Here is a 26,392-nt window from a genome sequence, read left to right as displayed (position 1 = left end):
TAAGTAAATGTTAAATGACCCCTATATCTAAAAATATGTCTGCTCGCTAACACCAAAATTCCTCATTCCCCTCCTAAAAATGAACGAGGAACCAGACGTGAGAGGAGTGGACAAGCACTTAAAAGGGAACCATTTTCATGTATTCAAAGCATTTGAATGTATACTTCACTAGTACTCAAATTAAGTAACTAATCCCATAAAAACCTTGCCGATTATCGAAAATACCGGCCGGTAGCGGGAGTGACGGGCAGCTCAAGTATATAGAAGAAAGGAATCAACAGCCTATGGTATGTTCATTTTTATTATCCTTTTTCTCTCATAAATTTATTGCTCTCACCCCCACATGTTGGTCCTTCGAGCCGGATTATCCTCTGAAATAACATGATGCCATTTAGAGGGAAAAATTAATTCTTTGATATGAGCAACTCTATTTGCGACAAAGGTTGTCCATTTTCGTGGCTCATTTTTTATTCAGAAACAATTGTTGATTCTGTCCAAGTAAAAATCTCATTAATTTTAATTTTATTAGAGAAAACTCCCAAAACATAAGTTACCAGATTTGAGAGTAATACGGCCGCGCATAACTCTAAGCGGGGAATAGAAATCCTTCTTAAAGGGCATACCTTTGATTTTGAAATCAAAAAATTGGTTTTTTATCATTGAGTTTAAAATGCGACTTTGATTTCTCATACTCCGACCTTTTAACAGAGCTATTAGAGTAAAAAACAGTGTCTAATGCTGAACATTGTTTATTTAAAAAACTGACAAGTATTTGAAAGTTGTTATGTAAGTTTTCATCTTTGACTACTTCTGAACCACATTCTAATTCAAAACGAGTAGCAGTCGCTTGATCCAATCGATTTATTAACATATTAAGTAAAATAAAATCCCAGAACTTGACAGGGTAACCTAAATTTTCCAAAACTGAGATATTTTCCAAAAAAGTATCCACTAATAATAGTAAAGGAGCAGGGGTATCTAGCTGAGGAATTCGAACAGTTGATTGAATAGAGAGCCAGTGAGTATGAGCAATCAAACGCTTATTATCATACCTAGCTTTTAATGCATTATAGGCAACTATATAATTTTGGCTTGTCAATGGTGTACATTTAACGAGAGAGAGAGGAGCGTCTTTTAAATTACTAACCAAATAATTAAACTTTTCAATATTAGTGATAGAGTCATTATTGTGAATCAAAAAGTCGTACATATCGATAAAGGTCTGCCATGTTTTCAAATCTCCATCAAATACAGGTACAGAAATTTTAGGAAGTAGCAGCATTAATAGGACAAAAGTTCGAAAAACAGCTCGAATCTCAAAACAAAGAAATATCAACCCTAAAAACTGGATTACATCAGCTACAGGACGAAAACAATCAACTCCGGTCCCAGATAGAGAATCAAGAACAAATCATGCGCAGCAACAATATTCGGATTTTTGGTTTAAAAGCTGAACAACACGAAAACATCCGAGAAAATGTGTTATCCCTGCTAAATAATAAACTTAATTTACATATCAATACCACCGAATTAAAGAAATGCTACACAATTTCGCAAAGAATTTCTGGCCGTAAACCGCCAGCAGTGCTTGTGCGGTTTTCAAGTGATGATGTTCGATCGGCGGTACTTAAAAATAGAAAAATGCTTAAAAACACTGGTGTTTTCATTAAAGAAGATCTGACTAAGACACGGCTGACTTTATTAAATCAAGCAACGGACCTTTTTTCTAACAAATGTGCGTGGGTGTCAAATGGCAACATTTATGTCAAAGCAAGTGATGGTTCCGTTCATCGTGTGAGTTCTGAACGTGATTTAGTGGGGCTAAAAAGTAGGCGTGAAAAGGACTAATACATGTGAATAAAACGACAGGTACTTTCGTAATTATTTGGTTGGTCAAAACTCTTGTTCTTGGATAACTTTGCGACAAACTAACTTCCTAAACTTCTTAGTTACCTTTTTTTTCTCTTTTAACTCTTTTTTTTTATAATCTTTGTTACATATAGTTTTTTTTTCTCCATAACATCTCCTCAAACGCACTATTTAAGTTTTTTTCTTTTATTTTTGTTTTTACTTATTTACACAGGTTCTAATATAGGGTCAATTGGGGTAAATGTAAACTAGGGTAATTGTAGACACATCTAAAATAAGAAACACAACAACATTTAGATTTCAAATTTAGCGCGAAGCTCACTATTAGAGTCGTGCCGACGTCGGGCGAACTCGGTTTCCCTCGAAATTTTACTCCTGTTTGTGCTCTTCTCGCATTAGTTGCTGATGCAATTTGATGTGTTTGGTGGTTTTATGTTGAATTCCGGCACTCAAGTTTTCGAATGCAAATCATCGAGGTAAGTTAGATATTTCATTTGGACATTGTTTGTTATACTATTGTGTCTATTTTACGCCTAAATGTCTGTCGACAAATTTTATAATCACTAAAATAAATCAGTGTTTACATTTCCCCCTAATAAATTTGTTCTTGGGGGAAATGTATACACACTTTTGGGGTAATTGTAAACATAAAATTAACATAAATAACAGTAAACATAAAATTAATGTCTCGCCGATAATTTATGTAAAATAAGTAATTTCTTTGTCTTGTTGCAGTGAAGATGTAATGAAAAAAGAAGCACATTCTTATACAACTGAAGATGTTGCGAATGCCGTTGCAGATGTCCAAAATAAAAATAAAACGTATCGTCAAGCAGAAACGTTCTATGGTGTTCCCAGATCAGTCATTTACCAAAGGATAGGAGGAAGAAAGACTTCATTAAATGTGACAAAGGGTGGACGTTCCCAAGTTTTATCCTCAGATATCGAAAATGAAATAGTGAAATGTTTATTGGCACGTACCGCAATGGGTCTACCATGTGACAAAGCAGAACTGTCTCTTAAGAAACCGGAACATTTGCAAAAACTGCGAAAGGAGGCTAGAAAACCTGAGATCGTCTACCATTTTTTTGATGACCTGAAAAGAATCATTGATGAAAATATTTTAGATGATAAAGGAAGCTTTATTTTTAATGCTGACGAGTCAGGTTTTAATAATGATCCCTATCGTATTAGGGCGATTAGAGAGAAAGGAAAGGCCCTGTGCCGGATATCTGAAGGCTCTGGAAGAGAGTCGACGACAGTCTTAGGATGTGTTTCTGCCGAAGGAAAAGCACTTCCACTGCTCATCGTATTCAAGGGAGCTGGAGGTCAGGCTCGTTGGACTTCCAATAGCGCCTATCCAGGAACTCTATTTCAGCTTCAGCCTTTGGACAAGTGTGTCTTCGGACCCTTAAAGGTGAACTGGAATAAACAATTGGTGAAGTTTGGTAAGGAACAAATGGGATGACGAGGGTGTGGACGGCTAACTAAGGAAAAATTTACCGAATTACTTGGCATTACTTGGCAAGAGTCTATGGTTTCTAGCAATATTATATCTGGATTTAAAAATACTGGCGTATACCCAGTTGATCAAAACAAATTCCCACAAAATGAATTTACAACAGAAGACTTGGCCAAATACGAAGCTGCCCTCATAGCTCCGAAATCTGTAACATCCGATGCTATTATTATCCAACCAGTATCCTCTAAATCAACTGTTGTTGCAATTTCTGAACCAAACCCACTTCTACCCACGATCGACGAGCCTTTAACTTCATTATGTTGTAGTCAACATCATTCAGTGTCATCAGCTGAAAGCCAACAGCAGCCTTCTACATCGTCAACTGACTACCAAAAATTATTAGTGGCACCTACCCATAGTCCACAACCATCGACGTCATCGTCTATCAGTAAATCGACAGAAATTACCAACATTTTCTTGCCACTCAGCCGCCGTGAAGATATTGTTAAAGAGAAAAAACAAGTCATACCGAGATTAAAGCAACAAAGATATGGAGAGGTATTAACAACCAAGCAAGTCTTGGAAAGACTAAGAGAAGCAGAAGAAAAAAAGAAAAATAAAGGAAAAAAAAGGCTAATCCGAAAATGGACAACAAAAAGTTAGAGCCGAAATTGAAAAAAATGAGAAGTGAACCAGTTTCAGAGTCGGAAAGTTCTGATGGAGAAATTAGTCTAGGTGATACTGATGATGAAATAGATTGGACAGAACCGGAAAAACAAGATATAGAGCTTAAAACAGTCGAGAGTTCAGACTTGTCCACAGGGAAATTTATTCTTGTGCAGTTCAAAGGTGGAAAGAGAAAGACTACTCTTTTTAAATATGCGTGTTTAATTGAAGCTGTGGATGAAAAATTAACGGAAATCAAAGTGACTGGTCTTAAGTCCTGGGATGCATCAAAAATGCTTTTCAACATTGTTGAAACTGATGTCAGTTATATAACCTCGAATCAAATCATTGGTGTGCTTCCCGATCTTGGCATTCAAATGAAGGGAGAGAGAATACTATACAACTTTCCAGCAATAGTTCCTGTTTATGAGCAAAACTAATTTTTTATACCTATAATATTATTATAATTACATACTTAGAATAAATTTCTTTTATTAGTGTTCTCAAAAATAGTTTAGTTTTAGTTAAAATAAACAGAACTGTTGGAAAATATTTACTTTTATCTCGATTTTTCATTTATATTGCAAGCAAAACCTTTAAGGTCACATTATTTTGGGGTAAATGTAAACACGACTTATATCAAAAAATATTTTGCTACACAGCGACTTTAATAGTTTGTTTACATTTGCTCCAGGTTTTCTTCTGGTAGAGTAAATGTGTCAAGAGATGCTTATTTACAATTACCCCTAAAGAGTAGGGGCAAATGTAAACGGACAAGCATGTTGAATATATTTTTTTATCTTAATGTGACTTGTAATTACAGAAAACCACTAGTAATTATCAAAGAAGATACTATGAGCTATGTGACTGCTAATTTACATATATAACATAATGCGTGATGTCCACAAAAATCGTTTAGCAAGTCAAAACATTAAATATCGTCCACAATTACCCCAATTAACCCTATACATTAATTTATGTCCTTGGTAAAGGTTTCACATATAAACTGTAGGTCGCTGTTGGCTCATTTTGATGATTTTTCTGCGGAATACTGTTCAGGGGATTTTAACCTTATTGCAATTACAGAGTCATGGCTGACTCGCGATATTGATAGTGATGCTGTACGCATCCCTAATTACCAACTAATAAGAAATGATCGACAAAATTATAGAGGTGGCGGTATTGTTGCCTTTGTTCAGAGCAGATTAACTTATGAAATTCTTTTGTCTGAAATGTATGAATTTTTAGAAAGCCTTTGGTTAAAAATTAATATTGATGGTGAACCGCATATTTTTGGAATAATTTATAGACCTCCAAATTCTAATATTCAAAGTTTTTTCTTAACATTAGAGGAAACACTAATTGATATGTTTTCTAGTTTTAACCATATAACCTGCCACGGGGACTTTAATATTGATGTTTCAAAAGCTTATGACAACCATGCACGCCAATTAATATCTTTGTGTGAGACTTTTAATCTAAGTGTGCCCACAGAGTGGACGCGAGATTCTCGCATACCGGTGACTCGCGTCATCTCGCGTTTATCGCTTTAAGAATTATTTCGAATGTTTATATGAACGTATACACAGTTAAAACCGTTTAAAGCAGGTCCGCGCAGATAACCTGCTAGCCAGCGTTTAAAAAATAATTAAAATTTAGTTTATTTCCGCGCTTGTCGAACGCGTGTCCACATGTGTTGCCATGGATAAGGAACTACTTATTGCTGCGGTTTTTGAAAGGGCAGCTATTTGGAACAAGAGGGATAAATTACATTGCAATCGCAATGTGATTGACAAATACTGGAAGGAAATAAGCGCTGAAATGAAACAAGATGGTAAGTACTTAAGAAGCATGTTTCCTACACCATTATTTCTTAACATTATTTTGCAGTATTATTATTTAATAAGATTAATTTAGGTTTTGTATAATAAAGGATACTGAGAAAAATACGTCATAAAAACATCGCGAATATTTTTTGCTTCATTTGGAGGTCTTCCCGTCGTCTTTTTCCTGGCATTTTTTGAGCCATTTTCAATAGATACTTTACTAAGATGTCTTTCAAAACCTTATTAATGATTGTGTTATGTAAAACGCAAATACCTTTAATAATATTGTCTGCTGTTGTAATATTGGTTTCAATGCATTTTGAGAGTATACGCCATTTTGAAGCAATTATACCAAACGTACATTCTACACATTTTCTAGCACGAGATAAGCGTTTATTAAAACATTCCTCTTCAATACTTAAATTTTTTTCCACCAAAAGGTTTTAAGAGAAAAGGCAAGAGTGGGTATGCCTCGTCACTTATTAGTACAAAAGGCGCCTTTATTGTTGTTTAGGATAAATAAGATGGTGGCGGGATTTTTAATATGCCATTTTTTAATTGACGATATAGTTCAGAGGCCTGAAATGTACCACCGTCGCTCTGTTTACCGTAACTGCCAATTTCTACAGCAATAAATTTGTAATTAGCGTCGGCTACACCCTGTAAAACTACAGAAAAATAGTGCTTATAGTTATAGAACATCGATCCTGAGTTTTTGGAACAAACAATTCGAACGTGTTTCCCGTCAATGGCTCCGATACAGTGCGGAAAATTCCAAATGGTATTAAATTCTTCTGATATCCTTTGAAAATCTTTCTCATTTGGAGTTGGCATATGAATGGGTTGTAAAACATCCCATATTATACACACTGTTTCTTGAACTATTTGTCCTACAGTTGAGGCGCCGAGTCTAAATGAAAATGCAATTAGTATGAATGATGATCCTGTTGCCAGATATCTGAAACAAAATCAGAAAAAAGTTTAAAAAAATATTAATTGCTTCATTACAATTTGATCGGCACGAATTTAATTTTTGTAAACTGTGGTTGTTATAAAAAAAGATGTAATAAAAATATATATAAAAAAGTATAGCTTGTATTTTTATTTTTCAGAGTCCAAGATCAGAAAGCAATGGAAATATTTGCGGGACCAATTCTCTGTTGAATTGGGAAAATACCCTCCACCAAGATCTGGAGACGTTGCTGAAGATGTGCCCACATCCAAGTGGCCATATTTTGAACAACTTCTTTTCCTAAAGGACGTTATCAAGCCGAGGGTAACCAGTGGAAATTTGTCGAGCACGCAGTCAACGCAGCAGACAGAACAGACACAGGAGACAGAACAAAATCAATCTTTTTCCTCTTTAGCGATAAAGAGGAATCTTCTCAAGCTAGTCAAAGTTGCGTGATACCACCTACTCGTATTTTAGGGCAAACTAATCCTATTTTCGCACCTAGTACATCACAGAGAAGAAAAAGAACTGCTACTGATGAAAACATGAAAACACCCACTCTTCCATTCCCTTAAACCCATCAATCACATTCCAAAGGCTTCCTGCTAATGTTCCTACACCTATTTATAATAACCAGGAGGAAAACTCGACTTATAATCCTTATTTCCATTAACAAATAACAGTATTCCTATATGGCGTTAAGCTCATATTTGTTTAAACAAAAGTAATAAAACAATTTTATAACCTAAAAATAAGTTTGTTTTATATTGGAAATGTATACTACTATCTTCCATTTATACCACTAAATACCTACCATTTAAACTAAATAAAAAGAAAAATATACTATTAAAAGTAATTTAAATTATTTAACAAAACTTACCTTAGGGTTATAACAAGTCTTTCTTCTGGTAAAATAGGCTGCTTATGTAGATTGCACCAATTTTTGGTTAAACGACATTTCACTTTTTCTGTAATATAATTAAAAGTGTCCTGACTCATTCTCATATATTGGAAGAATCTTTCATTATCATTCTTTAAATTTGGAAATAAATGATGGTATTCCCCGTAAGTTTTTCTTTCACGATTAATAGAATGAATTCCAACTTTTTTTCTGTTTAGTTTGGTAAAAATAAACTCCGTAGCAATAAAATCATCATCAGACGACGACATCTTGCTAGCAGTTGTAAAACGAAACTGACGAATTTTAAAACAAAACTCGCTTTTACCGGTATTAACTGTGTCTATCTCTCTGCGCGAGAAAACGGGGCAGATCGGCTTTCAGTACCGGAAGCGAGAATCTCGCGTCTACTCTGTGGGCACACTAAAGCAGGTTATCGCTGAGCCGACTCGTATTTTTAATGGCACCAGCTCTATTATCGACCTTATTTTTACTAATCAGCTAAATATTTTAGAGAGTGGCATTATTAACTCTACGTTTTCCGATCACTTTGGCATTTTCTTTGAATTTAGTGGTATGGTGCCGGAAGTGCTTCCTAAAGTCGTGACCTATAGACCCCTAAAAAATATAAACTTTGATAACTTCCAGGCCGATCTAGAGACCATTTCATTTCATCTTATATATGATTATCAATCTATTGACGACAAAGTAAAATTTTTAAATACCAACCTAATAAAATTGTTTGATACCCATGCTCCTGTTAAAACATTTACAGTGCGAAAAAAGAGAAACTCTCCTTGGTTGACAGACAATATAAAACTTCTTCAAAAACTAAGAGATAAAGCGCTAAAAGATTTCAAAACAAGTAAATTGCCTGCAAAGTGGGAGTATTACAAGCAACTTAGGAACTATACCACCACAGCCGTTAGAGCAGAAAAAAAAGCTTTTTATAGAAATAAATTTAGGAACTGTACATATGGGGAAAAATGGAGTGAATTGAGAAAAATATTACCTTGTAAGCAAAAACAGATTCTGGAGCTTTTAAGAATCCCGATAATTTCAACAATTATTTTGTTGACAGCAGTAAGGTACCTAGCAGCGATAATAGTCAGGAAATAATTAATTTTTATAAAAATAATTCCTTGCCCGTTTCAAATTTATTTTTATTTCGCACAGTGAGTTATAATGATATATATTCTATTTTATTTAGCATTAAATCCAAAGCATTTGGTATCGACAATCTTAATATAACATTAATTCATATGTGCTGCCCTTTTATAATACCTTTTATATTGCATATAATTAATAAATGCATTGAAAGCAGCTATTTTCCCAAATGTTGGAAAGAGGTCTTTGTGGTGCCATTAACAGTCTGGGTTTAGAAAGAACTTCAGTTGTGCTTCAGCAATGGCGGATGTTATTGATGACGTCATAAGATCTAGGGATGATGGTATGATTTCTGCCCTTGTTCTATTGGACTATACGAAAGCCTTTGATTTTGTTAATCACGAAATTTTAAAGTCTATATATCACTATATAAGTTTTTCTGATAAAGCTATTAATTTCATTAATTCTTATTTAAGCGGTAGGGTGCAGCGAGTCAAGATAGAGGAAAATGTATCTGAACCCTTGGAAGTTGATAATGGCGTGCTTCAGGGTGGTATTTTAGGACCCTTATTTTTTATTATTTATACTTTTAGATTTTATTTTTATTTAAAAAACTGCCTTTACCATTTTTATGCCGACGATGCTCAGTTGTATTACTCTTTTCTGCCAGAAGATGCTAAAAATGCGGAAGCAAAAATTAATCAAGACTTACAAGCTATATGTGATATTTCTTCAAAGCATTTTCTAAAATTAAATCCTTCTAAGTCGTCTGTAATGTTTATTGGTAATAAGCAAAAAATTAACCATATTTTAAACAGCAACACTATTAATATTAAGATGGGTGATGCTAATATTCCTGTTGTAGATAATTGCAAAAGTTTGGGCTTAATAGTGGATAGTGATTTGCGATTTCATCAACACGTTTCTAATGTTCTAAAAAAAGGGTATTTTGCTTTAAAATTAATTTACTTGCAAAGGCATTATCTAAGTGAAGATATTAAAAAAATGTTGTGTTACTCTTTAGTGCTGTCACAATGCAATTATTGCGATGTTGTTTACGGTTAGTGCCTAGACTATAATGACAGGTGCCGATTGCAAAAGCTTCAGAACTCATGTATTCGCCTAATTTTTGGCATACGCAGACATAATCGCGTTTCCTATAGACTTTCAGAGCTGGGGTGGTTAAATATGCAAAATCGTAGGGTTGCTCATTCACTTACTTTTTTTTATAAAATTCTTAAATACCGCAGTCCACCTTACCTATACTTTAAGATTACTTTTAGAAATGATGTTCACCATTTGGGCTTAAGAAGAAACACAATTCATATTCCAAGACATAAGACTCAATTATTTAAAAGGTCCTTTTCCCATAATTTTGCATATCAGATGAACGCTTTGGGCATAAATTTTGAGTTGGGTTTGGTGTCTGTTCAGACTTTTCGCAGGGGAATGATGGTGCATCTGAGGAGTCAGCAGCTGTCTGCGTAAAATATTAAAGGGTCAATATTGTTAGTTTGGGTATGAGTGGAGACTGAAAATTTGTTTAGTGTGGGTAACTAATGTGCGTGTTATTCTTTTTTTTTTTTTTGTGAGGGGTACTATGTTAATGTTAATGTTCAAAATTTTTTGGGTAGGTGTGTATAATTAAACTTAGTCTGATACAAGCGTTTCTACATTTTTTTTTTCTAGTTAGTTTTTTTAAGTTTTGGCCACAATGTTAAAGACCAGAATCTGCCTTGGCAGAATTCTGAATTTGTCGGCCTTTTATTTGCATATAATAATAAATATGTATTTCTTTCTCTTTTTTATGTAGTTATGTTGAGTTTGCAAATAAAAAATATTTATTATTATTATTATTATTATCCTTTCAGGTTCTTAAAGTGCCTTATAAGGTACCCACCTCGTGCACTGAAATCATAAATACGGAAGTAGTGGACGAAGAATTGGTGTGTAGTGAAGAAGGAGAAGAAGAAGAAGAACAAGAATTGGAATTGGGCAATACGTATCAAGGACCGAAAATACAGACACTTACAAAAATGGCAATGACAAATATTGAATTTTTTGACTTTGCCAGCAAGATTTTGTCTCAAGAATTTGATGGTTCAGTCGATAGGCTTCAGTCATTTTTAGATTCACTTAGCCTGTTGCAAGTTAATTGCGAAGGCAATGAGCAAAATGCTGTAGCTTATGTTAGAGCAAAATTGACAGGAAGAGCTAGAGACTTAATCGGGGATGGAGACTCTTTAGCCGATATTAGTCATAAAATAAAAAGTGGCATAATAAGCGAAAGCTCAGAGCTAATATCAGCAAAATTGCTATCTCTTAGACAACATAGCAAAGAGCCGTCCAAATACGCTGCAGAAGTGGAGGACTTAGCCACAAAATTGAAGAGAGCATATATTAACGAATGTGTACCAGTTTCTGTAGCCGAGAAATATGCTTCAAATATTGTTGTAAAAGCTCTAAAAACAAATTCAAATTCAGAAAAAATAAAATTAATTTTGGAAGCTGGAACTTTTGGAATTTGTCAAGAAGCTATAGCTAAATTTGTAAATGTGAGCAATGAATCCGGTTCATCTGCAGTGTTTTTCACATTAAGTCAGCACAAGCCAAGGCGAGGAAAATACTATCGGGGTAGAAACAATTATTGTTATGAAGGGTAATACCAGCGTCAAACTGATAATACCAGGTACCTGACCCCTCCTCCTCAAAGTTTTAGAGGTTATAGTGGACATAGAAGAGGTAGATTTAATAAAGGATTCGCACAAAGAGGCAGAGGTAATGCCTTTGTCAGGACCTATGAAAATCAGCAATCGGAAAACCAACAGGAACCCCATTTGGGTCCAATGGGGGAAATCTAAATATTTTTAATTTGGACCTGTCACTCTCTAATTTTGTAGTGGTTAATTTGGAAATGACGGGAAATGACAACATAACACTATTGATTGATACTGGAGCAGATATTTCACTAATTAAGAGAACAAAAATAAATCCACAGCAAATAGTAATTAAATCAAACGCTAGTCAAATCAAAGGTATAACAGACGGTATAACAAATTCATTAGGTACGACAACAACGCAAATTTACTTTAAAAATGCTTATTCAGTGGAACATTCATTTCATATAGTAAGCAAAGATTTTCCGATCCCATCTGAAGGTATTTTAGGTCGTGATTTTATTTGTAAATATCAGTGTTATTTAGATTATGCTGAAAAATCATTTCTTTACATGGATGATCTTATTGTTATAGGATGTTTTATTTTATTTTATTTTTATTTTATTTACGCCATTCAACAGAAATACATCCAATTACTGAATGGGAAAAAAATACATTTACAATCAATAACAATAAGGAAATGCTTAAAAAGAAAAACAATGAGAAAAGTAAAGAAAAAAAAAACAAAGTTTTACTAAGAATAGTGTACTTTTTTGATATCTGCTATGCTACAGTTAAATAAGTCACATTGACCCTGAACAGAATTATATGTGTTACAGGCTCTGCGTAGTGGAGAAAATTTGTTAATGTTAGTCCTTGGTCTAAGTAGGTAAAATGTTTGTGAGTTTCTGGCTGATATGCGAGGTATGTGAAATTTCAGTTCTTGTAATAATTCTGGCAAGTCAATTAAGTTGTTCACTAATTTATATAGAAACTGCAAATCAGCAGATTTTCTTCTATCTTCTAAAGAATGAAAGAAAAATCTTTCCAGTAACCGTGCATGTGGAAAACCGATTTCTGGGTACACTTCATCGCATTTATAGCAAAGAAATTTTAGAAATTTTCTCTGTATACCCTCAATCTCATTTATATGGTTTTGGTAATAGGGGGACCAAACTTGAGAAGCATACTCAAGTATGGATCTGACATATGAGAAGAATAAGATTTTTAGGCTGAGGATATTATTAAAATTATGAGAGTTACGTATTACAAAACCTAGCATTCTGTAGCTACGTTTGACAATATCTGTAATATGTGGCTGAAAAGAAAGAGAGCTATCAAATGTTACACCTAAGTCATTCAAAACTGTTGATCTAGGGACTGTGACATTGTCTATGGTATAGTCATAAATAATTATTTTTTTCTTTAAACTGAAAGAAACAACATTACATTTAGAGGCAGGTTATTATTTTTACACCATGCATTAAGTTTGTTTAAGTCATTTTGAAGTAAAATACAGTCCAAAATGCTGTTAATTCTATAAAAAACTTTATTATCGTCCGCGTATAATAGACTATTTATAGAAAGTTTATCAGATCATAGAAATCATCATTTGCAAAATTTGAGAGATGTTTTTCAAACTTGTCGAAAATACAATCTTAAGCTAAATCCTTCAAAATGTGAATTTTTTCAGCAGGAAGTAACATTTCTTGAGCATAAGATAACTAATTCAGGAGTATTACCAGATGAAGACGAAACCATATATCTATTTTTCTTTTTTTGATTTTAATCCAAAATCTAACATCAACAAGTTAAATTAACATTATTATACAGGGTGACCGACGGGAACCTGACGTTTTTGAAAGAAATAGTACACAGTTATTTTGCTCGAAATATTTTATTTTTATACACAAAATTGTTTGTCATGACATGCCATTTGAAGATAAATATCACATGTGAAAAATTACGTCAGGTAAGTGGTGTCCATTTTCCTGACTGCAGTTTTCCAGTCCAGCCTTCGCCAAAAATAGGCGATGACACAAGTCATCAGTTGACCATCAATTTTAGTCACTTCTTCCCTGATTGCCTCTTTCAGTTCTGCCAATGTGCGGTGTCTGTGAGAATATACACGTGATTTGAGATACTCCCACAGAAAAAAGTCACAAGTGCTCAAGTCAGGTGACCTCGTAGGCCACGAGATGTTGCCAAAATGGGAAATTAAATTTTCTGGGAAGATGCTTCGAAGCACTTGCATGAAAACACGAGCAGTGTGTGGGGTGGCACCATTCTGTTGGAAAATTTTTTTTTTCCAAATCGAGTTGCAGCCTGCGCAGTTCGGAACGTAAGAAAGTGTTCAGCATATGGGAGTAACGTTCGGCATTCACTGTAACCATTCTCGTCCTCAAAAAAGTATGAACCAATGATGCCGTATGGAGTAGTAACGCGCCATACCGTTACATGCTCTGAATGTAGAGGCTTTAGGTGCATGATGCGGGGATTTTCAGAGGCCCAGTACCATAAATTCTGCCTATTAACATCCCCATCCAAATGAAAATGCGCCTCGTCACTCATAATAATGACTGCGTTCTCATTGTCATCCAAAAGCATTTGCATTCGAAAAGGAAACTAGTGCCGCTGCGCATAATCTTTTTCTTGAAGCTTCTGAGCAACACACATCTTGTAAGGGTGAAATTTTAAGTCTTTCTGTAAAATTGTTCGCAGAGATTCACGACTCGTTCTGAGTTCGCGCGCGTGTTTACGTGCAGAGCGCTCAGGGCTACGAGTCAGAGCGGCTCTCACACGCTCGATGTTGTCTGGTGTTCTTGCTGTCTTAAGGCTGTTTCACACCAAGATGACGCTCACGCTCCACTCATACGATGCTTAAGGTACGCTCAAAATTCGTGCGTGTTCACACTACGATCACTGATTTTTCCTAACGAAGGTGCATGCTAGTAAGCTTCATTCGATAAAATGAATTTTTCCGAAGAAGAGTTGTTGTTGATCACCTTGCTGTTAAATGAAGATGAGCCAAAACCCAAAACAAAAAAGAAAATGGGTATATTCCTCCTTGCAGTACATATCCACGTAAGGGGAATTTCATACATTATATCCGCAATTAGTTGATGATGAAACTAAGTTCTGCCAGTATTTTAGGATGTCAAAAGAGCGATTCGAAATGTTGCTTTCAATAACTGGTGGTAACCTCAAGAAACAGGATACTAAATTTCGGGCGGCAATCTCACCAAGAGAGAAACTAGCAGTTTGTTTAAGGTAAGTAGATATATTTTTCAATTTTATTAATAAAAAAAAATAGGTTTTAATATTTAAAGCAGAAACATTTTATAAATTCAATACTCGGCTATTTTCAATTTAAACCTTTCATCATTTAAATGAAAAATAAGCATGACCGTATTTTCAGTTGAAAATGTCCTTTATTTTTAATATTTTAACAAAAGTTCTATATTATAATGAAATATATAAGAAAAAAATTATATTGTTCAGGAGAAAACTGTGAAAAGTAAGTGGAGCAACTAAAATTTGATGAACCAGGGTCGGGTGAAGTGATTGTGATTGACACATAACGACTGCTTGTATTTTCCAAATACACCAAGGCTGTTCCAGTTGTTGTATTTTGTACCTGAATACTATGAGAGCCATGCTGACGTAAAGAGTGCCGAGATTGTGGCATTGGCATCAAATATTTGGCCTCCATCTTCGATAATGCATTAAATATTTGGCCCCTTATTTGACGCTGATCTATAGGAGAGAACGTTTTCTCAGTTTTCAACATTGATTCAAAAAAGAGATCCAAGGAATCCTTTTGTGGCGTTTTGTCGGCACTTTCTTTTTTTCAATTAAATATTTCATTACGGTTGAGGAAGCTGTCTCTTGTGGGTTCTTAGATCTAATAAATCTTGGTTTAGATTGTCTGTGGTCCAGAGATCGCTTGGAAGATCCAGGTATTGGTTGAGATTCCATACTTTGAGCTGATTGTTTTTCCAGTTCTCCCTTTTCAGTACTGTCTGTCTCTTCTTCACTTTCTTTAACGTTTTTCTCTTGTTCCTCCAAATCTACTGATGACAATCGCTCTTTGTCCTTCATGTAGGGCTCCAAAAATTACATAATATCTTCAAATTTCCATTTTTGATACTTCACAGCTGCTTGGCCACTTACAGTAGTATATTTCTGTCGAACCTTGCGATGCTGACTTGGCAAACTCATCCATCTCTGCTTGCATTCATCGGCTAAAAAAAAGCATGCTTCAGAATATAGGTTAAACCCAAACAGCCATATTCGCGCTTTTAAAACCTTTCATTCTCTTAGTCAATCTTTGTTTGACATGTAAACAAAAATTGAAAAAAATAATTTTTAGAAGCGCTTTTAATTAAAAGAGGTGTAAAAACGGTTGCTGAATATGTCTGTTTGTTTTTCTATTTTTGTTTACATGTCAAATAAAGACAAATTGATTTTAAAAGCGCTTTTTAGCTAAAAGAGGTTTAATAGAGATTAAGATGCCAAATATGGCTGTAAAACTTTTTAATTTCTAATGTTTTAAGCTCTTTAAATATTACACGGGTTACTTAGAAAAATAAAATATGTTTTTATTTCCAGGTTGTTGGCCAGTGGTGATTTATTCAGGACCATAGCGTTCAGTTATCGCCTGGGAACCTTTACAGTACAACAAACAGTTCATGAAGTTTGCGATGTTATTATAAAAATTATGATGAAGGAGGTTATGTCAATACCAACCAAACAAGAATGGGAAAAAATTGCCCAAGAATTTTGGCAACAATGGCAGTTTCCCAATTGTATAGGAGCTTCGGATGGCAAACATGTTGTTATCTAAGCTCCCCACAATTCGGGTTCCCTTTACTTCAATTATAAGAAGTTCTTTTCAATAGTTTTATTGTCACTTGTCGATGCGAATTATAGATTTATCCTTGTCGATGTCGGATCTTATGGACGAAGTAGTGATGGAGGGATCTTCGCAAATTCAAATCTCGGAAAGCGCTCAGAAAGAAATACACTTGATATTCCGGATGATGCAAACCTACCAGGGACTCAGCAACTTGCCCCATACGTTATCGTTGGAGATCCGGCTTTTCCCTTTAAAAGTTTTTAATGAGACCTTTTCCTGGAACTCATATTGAAAACCAAATTGAAAAACGTATTTTTAACTATAGATTATCTCGCGCCGGCAGGATAGTTGAAAATGCATTTGGAATTTGCACCCAAAAATTCAGATTTTAAGGCAGAAGATTGAAATTAGCGCCTAAATATGCCGAAAAAGTGATTTTAACAACGTGTACCTTACACAACTTCATTCGTCATGGAACGGTTTCGACCATTTCAAACACTAATGAAGTTATAGAAAACTACTCAAGACATTTATCTAGACAGAGAGGAAACTCAGCAGCCATAGCTTTTCAAGCAAGAGAAATATTTACAAGATTTTTTATCTCAGAGGAAGACACAGTCCCTTGGCAAAATTATATCATTTAAATGTCAAACGTAACACCTAACTTAATATCTTAAAATTGCTTATACATTTATTTATAGATTAATAAAATAAATCGTTAGTATTTACCTATTCTGTTTAATGCCTTTTCTATTTCTGACCATATATTTTTTTTGTGGACATTATCGCTGTATAATTTGTTCGATTGATCATACAGCTCGGGTTTTTCAACAATTTCTATTAATTTCTCGTCCACGTTGTCCATTTTTGGTAAAAACACTAGCGCTCAAGTCTTGACACGATAAAATCCAACGCTCAAAATATCCTCGGCAAAAGATCGCGACGCTCTAATGAATGCGCGTGAGCTTTGTTAATGTGAACATGCCTATTTGATTTCATTATATCAATTTTGAGCGTACCTGGAGCACCGTATGAGTGGAGCGTAAGTGTCGCCACCGAACATAAACTAGAATAGAAGGATCACTCTAAGCGCCGCCCAACCTGTTGCCTTTCTCACTCGCTTTCTGATGCTACTCTTTTTTGCTGACCGGTGGCGACTGCGTTATACAGGGGCGTCTTCAATATTAGAACTATAATAGCGTTGTGCGGAAATTTTGTACTTTAAAAATGCCGGCGATATGTTGCGTAGATGGCTGCAGGAGTAAAAGGGGATATACTTTTTTTTTTAAATAAAAATGGATTAGTTTACAGAAAAAAATACACGCTTTTCTTCAGTATTTCTTAAATATCACGGAAAATTGAAATCCTACAAAAAAATCTAATAAACAAAAGTTGGTTTAAAAACAAAAGATTGGCTTTTGTTTGATTTATCTAGGTGCTATAGGCGCTAAGATACAACTGTGTGAACATAACCCCTTTTTTTAGATAACAAAATATTGTAACGAAATTCGGGAACACACTTTTATTGTCAACGTCAAAAGCACTAACCTAACTCGCCTTGACTGTCGTTTAATTGTTTCCAAGGTAAAAACTGACTAAACAATTAAAACTGAATGAATTGTCACGAAGCGCGTCCTTTTTAAAACCCGATGGAACAGTTTCGAAATATTTAGAATTATCTTCATTGTTTTTGCCCAAAGAGACCAATAATTTTAGGAGAATGCTGACAGTCAAAGCAAGCAAGTATACAAATTCTAGAAAATTAGAACTACAGGGATTTACAATAATATAACCTAAATAACCTAAATTGGGGCCAAAATGGGGCTCTCGAACAAGATGAACTACTTAAAAACTAAACACTATAGATGAAAATAATAAACCAAACGTAAGTAGAACCCTAAAGAAACCCTACGAATCAATTTTAACTACAGAATACTAATAAAATTGTACAAAAACTAGCAAAATAATTAACGTATTTACATTTTCATAATAATATAATGACGTAAAATAATAACGTGAAATAATTTAAAAAAAAACGTTTTTTAGACAAATATCTAGCACATTTTTTCAAGTATGTACTATCAAAAACTTTAAAAATAAACTTGATTGTAAGTCATTAGCATAAAAATTAAAAAAGTTAAGAATAAAATAAAAATAATTGCAGTTTTAAAAAAATTTATCATAAAAAATTATGTATTTATTTCAAAAATTAAAGCGTAGCCTTCTACAATGGACTATATATAGGTACTGTTTCGGGCCTGTTTATAATATATGTTTAATTACTTAAATCAAGGTTATTTCGATCTTAATTATTTATCAAGTTATCAAGGCCAGACTGTAAAGAAATAGGGACGCTGCTCCAGTCACACTGAAATAAGGTGATCCCTCTGTTTTCGACGCACACCCTTAGTGATTATGTATTGAGCGAAATAAAATAGAAACAAAATAAGAAGAGACACAATTTAACGTAAAAGGAAAAAGAATGACTCGACTTACCCTAGTAATAGATGAAGTAAAGGATGTTAATATAAGGAACACCCCAATCAGCTTTCATTAAATCGACGAAGACGTGATGCACTTCGGTATTATCTCGCATGAGATTTAGGTACCGATTCAATAATTGCCGTAGTACTACTGCTTTCCGGTATCGCACACCTGTCCCGTATTTTGGCGGATGACCTCGGTCAAATAGCTTACTCCTCTCGCCCCGAGGGGTCCATAAGGTAAAGTAGGATAAAAGAGCAAGGCTTTATGGAAGGAACATTGGAGTAAGAGAGTAAGGAAATGTAAGATAGGTCGAGTTTAAATATTAACAATTTACCAAGAAACGCGTGTGTTATACCGGGTGAACTTTTACATGCAAAATCAATGTAAATAAACCAAAATAAACAAAGTATTACCGAACTAATTATTAAACATCTTAAACTTTAAAGAAAACTTATGTTAACTAAAAATAAGTAAAATTAGCAAAAAGTAATAAAAGAAGAGAGAACGAAACATTCTCCCCAACCCTGAAAATACCCAGTTAAAGGTATTTTAAGAAGATATTGGTAAAGGGCATAATTTGACGAGAGGGCGTTTAAGCAAACCCGTAGGAGTTTTAACTACAGCCACCCTTGGAACCTGATCCTTGCCATAAATAACCTTTTCTATGCGTCCCATTAACCAATCTAATGGTCGGCGATTTTCATCTCGTATAAGCACCAAAGTACCACAATCAACTGGACCCGACAGCGGTTGAGTCCATTTAGACCGTTGTTGCAATGTATGGAGATACTCGCGGCTCCATCGTTTCCAAAAATGGGAATGTAATTGCAATAGAAGATTCCAACGCGATAATCTATTAGCAGGAACCTCTGTGTAGTCGGGATCAGGTAAACAAGTCGGGGGCTGCATATTCAGGAAATGCCCGGGGGTGAGTACAGATAGATCATTAGGATCTGTAGTAACAGGACATAGAGGGCGTGAATTAAGCACACTTTCTATTTGTACCACAAAAGTATTTAATTCTTCGTAGGTAAGAATTTGGTTACCGACGATTCGAGTTAAATGCGATTTAACGGATTTGATATTGGATTCGTATATGCCTCCAAAATGAGGACTTGCACTAGGTAAAAAATGCCAAACAATACCTTCCTTCGCAGCACAATCTTTAAAAATATCTTTCAAATAATTAGAACCGCCCACAAAGTTTGTACCGTTGTCCGAGTAAATATCAGTGACTTTTCCTCGCCGCGCGATAAATCGTCTGAGAGCCGCCAAAAATGCTTCTGTACTCAATTCAGATACTAGTTCAATATGCACAGCTTTAACCGCACAACATATGAACAAGGCTATGTATGCTTTGGTGGTCTTTGCACCACGAAGTTTGCCCATGGTTACAGAAAACGGACCACAGAAATCTATACCAATATGCGAAAACACACGATGTTGGCTCACACGGTATTTTGGCAAGTCGCCCATAGGGGGTTGATAAGGAATAGGTTTGGTTTTCCAGCAAGTAAGGCATTTTGAAAGTACGCTATGAATGGCTTTTCGAGCATTAAGAATCCAAAAATTTTGTAAAAGCAAGTAATGAGTAGTATGTATACCACAATGTAAATTTGACACATGTATATGCTTAATAAGTAAATCGGTGAATTTACTTTTTCTTGCTATCAACAGGGGAAATTTTACATCAAATGCTAGCTCAGCATGACAAATGCGACCTCCCACTCTAAGAAATCCCTGACTATCTAAGAAAGGTTTTAATTTTCTTAAAGATTTTGGTAATGCAACTTCACTTTTCAGTTTAGCTATTTCGGCAGCAAAATGTTCCAGTTGGATACATTTAGTAAGGCAAAGTAGAGCATTTTGTAATTCAGGAATAGTGATATATTCAAATGGCACAATTTCCTTTTTTTGAAATCGGTGACATATTCGAACAACATAAGCAACAATTCTTTGTATTTTAGCTAAAGAGTTAAATTTTTCCAGCAACGATTGAAATATACAGATTGTCTCTACCGCCAAAAAAGTTTTACTTTTTGCTTCTGAAAAAGCTATGTCACATTCTGGAAGAGAGGCATTAAAAAGATTCAATGTTTCGAACGAGTATTTTAAAAATTCAGGTCCATTCCACCACAAATTGCAATTTAGAAGATCGAATGGGAACATTCCTCGAGTGCCGCAATCACTAGGATTATTTATGCCGGGGATATGATACCAACAATCGGGAGAAATTCTTTTTTGTATATATGAAACACGATTAGCTACAAACTGTTTCCAAGAATGAGCAGAACCTTTGATCCAATGTAATGCGACGGTACTGTCAGAAAAGCAAAATATTTGATCAAAAGAATACCTTTGTGAGAGACTATGAGTAGTAAATTGGATTAGTTTTGTAAGAAGTACCATAGACAATAACTCTAGTCTAGGTATACCAATAGTTTGTAAAGGAGCAACCTTACTTTTACCGCAAAGCAAATAGTTTTGAATATTTTTATTTTTATATAAGACACGAACGTAAAGTACGGCACAATAGGCCTTCTCAGAAGCATCACAAAATCCTATCAATTGGATTGAACGAGAGTCTCGTATATCAATGTGACGTAAAATTTTAAAATCATGTAGCAATTTTAATTCAGATTTATATTTTATCCATTTGAGGGTAACTTCTTTGGGTATTTCTTGATCCCAGGTAAGTTTTAGCTGCCACAAATGTTGAATCAATAGTTTTGCAAATGTAGTAAGTGGGGTTAAATAACCCATTGGGTCAAAAATCTTACACAAATCAGAAAGTAATTTTCTTTTAGTAAGAGGCTCTATTACAGAGCAATCAAAGTGATAAAGAAATGCATCTGAAACCGGGCTCCATTTTAAGCCAAGGATTTTTAAAAAATTACGGTTTTCAGGGTCAAAAGAAAGCGATTCTGTCTGAATGTGATCTTCTGGTATGCCCTCCAATACTTTAGGGTTATTGGTAGCCCATTTTCGAACTAAAAAACCTGCTCGCATCAAAAGAGTAATAAGTTGATCTTTCATAAGTAGCAAAGTGTCCAAAGAGTCATGGGACCCATGTATATCATCAATATAAGATGAATGAATAATTAATTCACTAGCTAATGGCAAATCAGAATGATCATTAGCTAATTTTAGCAAGGTACGTATTGCAAGAAAGGGTGAGCAAGTTACCCCAAAAACAACAACATTAATCTCATAATCCGAGATTGGTTGGTCCGGTGAAAAACGCCATAAAATTCTTTGGAATTTTCGGTCCAAAGGATTTACTTGTATCATCCTATACATTGCTTTAATGTCGCAAGTGAAGACGTATTTACTAAAACGAAAATTCAATAGTATCGCTATCAAATCTTTTTGCAATTTAGGCCCCGTATAGAGCGCTTTATTTAAAGAAATCTTGTTAGGTGCACATGCACTAGCATCGTAAACAATTCTTACAGGCGTAGTAGAAGATTCCTTAAATATAGCATGATGTGGAATGTAGAAGAAATTATTAATTTCAGTAAATGCAGGCTGGGAAACGGCGTTCATATGTCCACAATCTAAATAATCACGCATTATTTCTGAGTATGCACTGTAGAAATGTTTATTTTGTAGCAAACGACGTTCGAGCGCATAAAAACGCTTTAAAGCCATCGTTCGTGTGTCTCCAAAATCAGGTGAAACAACTCGAAATGGCAACGAAACTATATAGCGACCTTGATGCGAAAGTGTAGTTGTTTCTTCAAAATATTTATGGCAATATTCTTCCTCCGGGCTAATACAGACAACTTCTGGAACCTTTTCAATTTCCCAGAATTTTTCCAAAGTTAAATCAAGATTAGAACCAGATGTTTTTGTAAAAAATGTTTTTTGCTTCTGCAAAATTGAAGAATTATTAGAAGTTTTCCCAACAATTGTCCAACCAAACAACGTATTTAAACAAACAGGATTATCGAAACCCATGCAAATTTTACCATCCCGCAAAATATAAGGAACAACATCGTTACCTAAGAGTAAATGAATTGGTCCAGGCTTATTAAAATCTGGATCAGAAAGAGTAAGATTTCCTATTTGAGGACATTTAGTCAAAGAAATAGTGGTAGTAGGGATTTGATCGCAGATTTTATCCATGATAATAGCATTTACGTCGAAAGTTTCAGTAGAATTACAATGAGATCCAATAGTAAGGGAGACTCCTGATTTCGCAGAGGTACACATTTTATCTAGCCCCTCGAGAGTCATAGCAATATTAAATGTATGTAAACCAAGTTTGTTAACGCATGCTTTAGAAATAAAAGTATTTTGAGCACCAGTGTCTAGAATAGCTCTGAAAGATTGCCAATTTTGGAAAATATCTTTTATTTTTACTATTACTGTACCCAGTAAAATTTCTTGATTATTAATCATCATCCCGACTTTACTGACTTGTGAATCTGAGGACGTAGAGGCAAGGATGTCAGAAGTAGAAGGTATTTGATTTTCTTCAATTTGATTATTATCTTGAAAATGTAAGAGACTGTGATGACCATGGTTACAATAGCGACACCGTTTTTTAGAAGTACACTGTGTCACAGTGTGCGCGGTTGCTAAGCAATTTATGCAAGCACGCTGCTTCTTAATAATATCATATCGTTCACCAGGAATTTTACTTAAAAATGTCGAACATTGATAAATAATATGCTTGCCTTTGCATAAAAAACAAGTAGGTGAAGACTGACTATACACATGAAATGTTTTATTTCTGGTATTGGTATTTACATTACGAGGGTTATTCGAAAAATTAGATTTGGTAGCAGGCAAAATATTTGGTAATCCCTTTCTAGCAGGAACAGAAGAGAAAGCATTAGTAGCACATTCTAGTGCTGTACATTGTTTTAAGACAAAAGTTTTAACCGACTCATACTTGGGAATTTCATTAGTGCCCTGAGACTGCTCATATGCACGTCTAGTGTTAGAATCCAATCTATCAAGCATCATATAACACAAAATGAAATCCCACTCCTTAGTTGGTAATTTCATAACCTTTAATGCAGCTATATGTTTAGTAAATGTATCAACCAGATTACGCAGAGTTTCTGCATTTTCTGTGGTAACTTTAGGAAAATTTTCAATAGCCTTCCAGTGGTTATAAGCTCTTAATCGAGGATTTTGATATCGCTCTATTATAGTAGTGTAGGCATTAAGATAATTTTCATGAAGTATAGGTATATCTGAAATTAAATCATGTGGTGGGCCGCTTAGACAAGAGAGAAGTAAATTAAATTTTTCGATAGTAGATATGGCTCTATTATTATGTACCATAGTATTAAAACTTTGTTGAAAAGTAGGAAAACCTGATATATCTCCGGAAAAGGTAGGTAATTTCATTTTAGGAATTAATGAATGATCTGACGCAATATTAGTTATAGCAGCAGGAGCAAAAGTGCTATTAAAAGGTGACATCGAGTCTTCTAATGGGGCTTCAAAAATGTCGAAAAACATAGTTTCAACCTCTTGAGATTTTACAAAAAAATTAGTTTGAATCTGATTTTCAATAGATAATTGACGTTCGTCTTCAGCTATCAAGGCTAGAAGAGAATTGTGGTGCCTTTCAAAATCTTTATTGATTTTTTTTATATTACGAAAACTAACTTTAAATTGATTTTGGAATGAAGCGTCAGCCTTAGCTTCCAGAGCAATTTGATGTATATGATTTAATTGATTTAAAGAGGTTTGTCTAAGAGCTTTGGCTCTGGCAATTTTTGTATCTGAATTAATCGGAGCCATTTCAACGAAGTAATAAATTAGGTAAAATCCACTCGATTAAACGTTAAAATAAAAAATACAAAAAAAGCAAGATCTATTAAATATTATTTCGGCAATAGCAGTAAATTAAATTGACTAAATAAGTCAGCAATTGACTAAAATTAGTAGCAAAGTGAGTAGTAATAAGTAAATATAGTAAAGTAGCAGTAAGTATAGTAGAAAAATGATTTAAGTAGTAAAATGAGTAAGCAATTTCAACCTAAAATCGCAATCAAAAATTTTGCATATAAAAGTAAAAAATCACCAAAAATGTGAATCTTTCACAAAAAAAATCTCCCCAAATCAGTTGTGCTTTTGCAGAATCCGGCTCGAAGGACCAAATGTTTCGGGCCTGTTTATAATATATGTTTAATTACTTAAATCAAGGTTATTTCGATCTTAATTATTTATCAAGTTATCAAGGCCAGACTGTAAAGAAATAGGGACGCTGCTCCAGTCACACTGAAATAAGGTGATCCCTCTGTTTTCGACGCACACCCTTAGTGATTATGTATTGAGCGAAATAAAATAGAAACAAAATAAGAAGAGACACAATTTAACGTAAAAGGAAAAAGAATGACTCGACTTACCCTAGTAATAGATGAAGTAAAGGATGTTAATATAAGGAACACCCCAATCAGCTTTCATTAAATCGACGAAGACGTGATGCACTTCGGTATTATCTCGCATGAGATTTAGGTACCGATTCAATAATTGCCGTAGTACTACTGCTTTCCGGTATCGCACACCTGTCCCGTATTTTGGCGGATGACCTCGGTCAAATAGCTTACTCCTCTCGCCCCGAGGGGTCCATAAGGTAAAGTAGGATAAAAGAGCAAGGCTTTATGGAAGGAACATTGGAGTAAGAGAGTAAGGAAATGTAAGATAGGTCGAGTTTAAATATTAACAATTTACCAAGAAAAGCGTGTGTTATACCGGGTGAACTTTTACATGCAAAATCAATGTAAATAAACCAAAATAAACAAAGTATTACCGAACTAATTATTAAACATCTTAAACTTTAAAGAAAACTTATGTTAACTAAAAATAAGTAAAATTAGCAAAAAGTAATAAAAGAAGAGAGAACGAAACAGGTACCAATAATATGTTCAAAAAGTGTCAGGGATTTAGAGTACATATTTTTTTTAAATCGTGATTTTAATCTAAAAAAATGCAAAATTTTTGGTAATATTCTGTTATTAGTGGTGGTTTTTAATAGTGAAAGCTATCCGATTTATTATGAGTTGCATTGCAATCATTTGAATGATATAAATTTTAGCCACTTATACCGTCTAACCATACTTAAAACTGCATTTTTTTCGTCATTAAGGGTGGTTTTTAAGGGTTTAAGTTTCAAAATATTGATGTGTACTATAATCTCCAATGTAAAACTATATTTATTTTGCATATTTATATGAATTCTAGGTTTTAAAACACCTATTTTCATTTTATTTGAATTTTAGTAGTTTGTTCTTTCATCCCCTATTTAAAAAGCAAATAATTTGGCATTTAATAAGTTTTTTTTATTTACCTGCCTTTTTATATTTCACTGTTACCGAGTTCCATATGCTGAGTGTTGTTATCACATTATTATGTACATTTTATTAAATATTTAAAAAATGGGTATATTAACGAAGTTATTATTAATTAAGTGTATGTAATATTAGGTAGGTAGTTTCTTGGTCAGTAAAGAAAAGAGCATGAAAGGAACGTAAAGCTAAGATTTAATTGTGTACATTCTAATAAACTTAATTTTAAAGCTATCTACCAAGTGTTTTTCTTACAGTTATTTGTTCAAAAGAGATACTTAATAATATTCTTTCAATTTC

At 34.3% G+C, this 26,392-nt stretch overlaps 1 long non-coding RNA gene across 1 annotated transcript; it reads left to right on the top strand.

The window, feature by feature from the left end:
* Window positions 1-796: 796 nt before the first annotated feature.
* Window positions 797-1,868, top strand: LOC126742347 (uncharacterized). The gene is made up of 2 exons (XR_007662539.1): window positions 797-1,018; window positions 1,074-1,868. It is a non-coding gene; the product is annotated as an uncharacterized LOC126742347 (long non-coding RNA).
* Window positions 1,869-26,392: the final 24,524 nt, after the last annotated feature.

The sequence above is a fragment of the Anthonomus grandis genome, chromosome 11 (assembly GCF_022605725.1).
Source record: "Anthonomus grandis grandis chromosome 11, icAntGran1.3, whole genome shotgun sequence".
Lineage (NCBI taxonomy): Eukaryota > Metazoa > Arthropoda > Insecta > Coleoptera > Curculionidae > Anthonomus > Anthonomus grandis.
The sequence above is the reverse complement of the archived record's forward strand: the minus strand, read 5'-3'. Positions and strand labels throughout refer to the sequence as shown.